At 54.0% G+C, this 5,000-nt stretch overlaps 1 non-coding gene across 1 annotated transcript in view; it reads right to left on the bottom strand.

The window, feature by feature from the left end:
• LOC126110731 (small subunit ribosomal RNA) overlaps window positions 1-1,631 on the bottom strand; it is a 1,909-nt gene extending 278 nt beyond the window's left edge. The window contains exon 1 of the ribosomal RNA XR_007523889.1: window positions 1-1,631. This exon is cut by the window's left edge and continues 278 nt beyond it. This is a non-coding gene — a ribosomal RNA (small subunit ribosomal RNA).
• Between the last annotated feature and the right edge of the window lie 3,369 nt (window positions 1,632-5,000).

Here is a 5,000-nt window from a genome sequence, read left to right on the forward strand (position 1 = left end):
TTCAGCGGGTTACCCCGACCTTTCGGCCTAGGAAGACACGCTGATTCCTTCAGTGTAGCGCGCGTGCGGCCCAGAACATCTAAGGGCATCACAGACCTGTTATTGCTCAATCTCGTGCGGCTAGAAGCCGCCTGTCCCTCTAAGAAGAAAAGTAATCGCTGACAGCACGAAGGATGTCACGCGACTAGTTAGCAGGCTAGAGTCTCGTTCGTTATCGGAATTAACCAGACAAATCGCTCCACCAACTAAGAACGGCCATGCACCACCACCCACCGAATCAAGAAAGAGCTATCAATCTGTCAATCCTTCCGGTGTCCGGGCCTGGTGAGGTTTCCCGTGTTGAGTCAAATTAAGCCGCAGGCTCCACTCCTGGTGGTGCCCTTCCGTCAATTCCTTTAAGTTTCAGCTTTGCAACCATACTTCCCCCGGAACCCAAAAGCTTTGGTTTCCCGGAGGCTGCCCGCCGAGTCATCGGAGGAACTGCGGCGGATCGCTGGCTGGCATCGTTTATGGTTAGAACTAGGGCGGTATCTGATCGCCTTCGAACCTCTAACTTTCGTTCTTGATTAATGAAAACATACTTGGCAAATGCTTTCGCTTCTGTTCGTCTTGCGACGATCCAAGAATTTCACCTCTAACGTCGCAATACGAATGCCCCCGCCTGTCCCTATTAATCATTACCTCGGGTTCCGAAAACCAACAAAATAGAACCGAGGTCCTATTCCATTATTCCATGCACACAGTATTCAGGCGGGCTTGCCTGCTTTAAGCACTCTAATTTGTTCAAAGTAAACGTGCCGGCCCACCCAGACACTCAATAAAGAGCACCTTGGTAGGATTTCAACGGGGTCCGCCTCGGGACGCACGAACACGCACGAGGCGGTCGCACGCCTTCGGCTCGCCCCACCGGCAGGACGTCCCACGATACATGCCAGTTAAACACCGACGGGCGGTGAACCAACAGCGTGGGACACAAATCCAACTACGAGCTTTTTAACCGCAACAACTTTAATATACGCTATTGGAGCTGGAATTACCGCGGCTGCTGGCACCAGACTTGCCCTCCAATAGATACTCGTTAAAGGATTTAAAGTGTACTCATTCCGATTACGGGGCCTCGGATGAGTCCCGTATCGTTATTTTTCGTCACTACCTCCCCGTGCCGGGAGTGGGTAATTTGCGCGCCTGCTGCCTTCCTTGGATGTGGTAGCCGTTTCTCAGGCTCCCTCTCCGGAATCGAACCCTGATTCCCCGTTACCCGTTACAACCATGGTAGGCGCAGAACCTACCATCGACAGTTGATAAGGCAGACATTTGAAAGATGCGTCGCCGGTACGAGGACCGTGCGATCAGCCCAAAGTTATTCAGAGTCACCAAGGCAAACGGACCGGACGAGCCGACCGATTGGTTTTGATCTAATAAAAGCGTCCCTTCCATCTCTGGTCGGGACTCTGTTTGCATGTATTAGCTCTAGAATTACCACAGTTATCCAAGTAACGTGGGTACGATCTAAGGAACCATAACTGATTTAATGAGCCATTCGCGGTTTCACCTTAATGCGGCTTGTACTGAGACATGCATGGCTTAATCTTTGAGACAAGCATATGACTACTGGCAGGATCAACCAGGGAGCTGCGTCAACTAGAGCTGAGCAGCCGGCCGCCCGGGAGTGTGTCCCAGGGGCCCGCGCGAACACGCAAGCGTCCGCTCAATTATTCTGCAAACAGGAGGAGGCTGAGCTCCCCTGCACAATACACCTCGAAACCCTCTCAGGTCCCGGCGGCGCGCAGCGCCGTCCTAAGTACTTGGTCGGGTTCGAGAGAGGCGCAATCGCCCGGAGTTAGGCGAGTAGACGCTTTAGGTGCGACCACCCGTGCTCCCAACTGAGCTTGCCGCTGCCGACAGAGGCCCGGGAGCGTGCTGTCGTGGCATTGCCGGCGGGAGACAACACGCGCCACCTACGGTGACCGGCAGCTCCAACGCCAGCGCCACAGAAGGGCAAAGGCCCCACGTGGGTGCCCAGAAGCGAACTCTCCCAGCACAGCGCACGTGCCAACACGTCTGCACAACTGCGATACAAACCACCAGCGAGAACCGCTGGGGCGACCGAGCAGCAGACGGCGTCGCGGCGCCGAGTGCCGGGCGGCGGCGCATCCTCAACGCACACAGTCCTCAGTCGGACCAGCACACTGCAGATGTCCACCGCGCTTCGCACCGGGGCCCGCGAGGACCCACTTTGGCCGCCCGGCGCCGCGCGCAGGGTGCCCCGGCGCGCAGCTGCGCCGCCTGCCGCGTCCGTCGGCCGGCGCGCCTGCCACTGGGCGCCCCCACCAGCCGGCTGTAGCGCGTGCGCCCACGCACCGCGCGGCCAGCACGCCGGGCGGCCCCCCCTCACCGGCCGGGGACGGTCCCACCCAGCCACCGCCGCGTATCGCTTCACACACAGATTTGCCCTTACTGATTTACCTCCAGCAACAACAACCGCACCACAATGGGTTTACCAGTTGTTCATTTGCGTTGCGTCACGTCACCAGCAAACGTAGACGTCCATCCCAGTTTGCAAATGCAACGATTATTGCATACCTGTCTGTTAGGTGTCACGACACACTACGTCTGCCCACATACACGCAACAAAATGTGCACGACTAGAGAACACGTGGGAGGTGGCCCCCTACGTATGCGATGTCCATTACGAGACCGACTGTCAACCAGCATCTGTACCATGTCGCAGATGTGGAACGCGGTGCACCATGCTATCACACTGTGTGAGAAGAGACGACTACGTTTGAATACACGCGCCACTACATCAACAGACGGCTCATGCTGATCGCCATCCAGGGCGTCCGTTACTCCCACACGTCTCTATGGCGTACCACACTGCAATGTAGCTGTTATGGGGAGACGGCACGTGGCTGAGTGCACAACATTTGGACCGTATGGTTCGCTGTTGTTGGGCGCAGTCGTACGGTCACACATGTGCCACAGCGTATCATTCAGTACATACGGACCTATGTGCAGTACAATGTGAGGATTAAGCTTACGATATCAGCGGACAGTGGACACAGGCCGTACCACGACGTAGACTGAGCGCTTCGACATGCGAATGCCAGTGAACAGCTGCGAAGGGCATTGAACACGCAAGCACCTGAACGACCAGCGTGCGAAGGCAGGGTGGAGGGGGGGGGGCGATGTACATCCTGCAGTTGTCCACATTACAGTGTACAGCGGGAGCATGTAAAAAGTAAGCAACACTTGCGAAGTGTTCAACATGAAACGACACACAAGAGGGTGGGCGGTGCGAGTAGCGAACTATATTCAGAGGGTTGTGGTTAGACAACACTAGATTAATGTAACGTGTCATATGCCAATTACAGAGCAGGTTAAGGCACAACGTGGGTTAGGTTAAGGCACAACGTGGGTTAGGTTAAGGCACAACGTGGGTTAGGTTAAGGCACAACGTGGGTTAGGTTAAGGCACAACGTGGGTTAGGTTAAGGCACAACGTGGGTTAGGTAAGGCACAACGTGTGGTTAGGTTAAGGCACAACGTGGGTTAGGTTAAGGCACAACGTGGGTTAGGTTAAGGCACAACGTGGGTTAGGTTAAGGCACAACGTGGTTAGGTAGCACAACGTGGGTTAGGTTAAGGCACAACGTGGGTTAGGTTAAGGCACAACGTGGGTTAGGTTAAGGCACAACGTGGGTTACGTTAAGGCACAACGTGGGTTACGTTAAGGCACAACGTGGTTACGTTAAGCACAACGTGGGTTACGTTAAGGCACAACGTGGGTTACGTTAAGGGCACAACGTGGGTTACGTTAAGGCACAACGTGGGTTACGTTAAGGCACAACGTGGGTTACGTTAAGGCACAACGTGGGTTACGTTAAGGCACAACGTGGGTTAGGTTAAGGCACAACGTGGGTTAGGTTAAGGCACAACGTGGGTTAGGTTAAGGCACAACGTGGGTTACGTTAAGGCACAACGTGGGTTACGTTAAGGCACAACGTGGGTTACGTTAAGGCACAACGTGGGTTACGTTAAGGCACAACGTGGGTTACGTTAAGGCACAACGTGGGTTACGTTAAGGCACAACGTGGGTTACGTTAAGGCACAACGTGTGTTGGTTAAGGCACAACGTGGGTTAGGTTAAGGCACACGTGGGTTAGGTTAAGGCACAACGTGGGTTACGTTAAGGCACAACGTGGGTTACGTTAAGGCACAACGTGGGTTACGTTAAGGCACAACGTGGGTTACGTTAAGGCACAACGTGGGTTACGTTAAGGCACAACGTGGGTTACGTTAAGGCACAACGTGGGTTACGTTAAGGCACAACGTGTGTTAGGTTAAGGCACAACGTGGGTTAGGTTAAGGCACAACGTGGGTTAGGTTAAGGCACAACGTGGGTTAGGTTAAGACACAAATTGCGTTACAAATTGCGTTACATTGCGGTACAAATTGCGTTACATTGCGGTACAAATTGCGTTACATTGCGGTACAAATTGCGTTACAAATTTGGTTAGGTTAAGGTGCAAAATGGGTTGGATTACAGTACACAACATGGTAAGAGATAGTGTGTTTGGGGGGGGGGGGGGGGGGGGCAGGTTCGTTGGTAGTGATCATTGTAAGTGAATGTCTGAGGCAGCGTCAGTTGTCACAGCAGTTCTGTCTCGTCAGGATGCGCTTTTCGCTCGTGACTGGAGGCGCGCCGCGTCTGTGGTTGCGGCAAGGGAGTGCAGACCTGTGTGATTCATTCCTGCCATTGTTTCTGTGCCGTAACAGAGGCAGTGTGTGGTGTTGGGTGCACCCTGTGTAGGACATGTGTGGGTGTTGGTGGCTTATCTGAGCAATTGTGGATGTTGGACGGGTGGGAAATTCTATTTTATAATTGGACCCCTGGTGTGGTTATCATAGTGTGGATGGTGTACTGTGGCGGAGAGGATGCACCGGACTTGGTCCATGCTGGTGCTTACATATCGTATCTGTGTCTGTTACAGCAGAGAGT

This window comes from Schistocerca cancellata, unplaced genomic scaffold (assembly GCF_023864275.1).
Source record: "Schistocerca cancellata isolate TAMUIC-IGC-003103 unplaced genomic scaffold, iqSchCanc2.1 HiC_scaffold_32, whole genome shotgun sequence".
Classification (NCBI taxonomy): domain Eukaryota; kingdom Metazoa; phylum Arthropoda; class Insecta; order Orthoptera; family Acrididae; genus Schistocerca; species Schistocerca cancellata.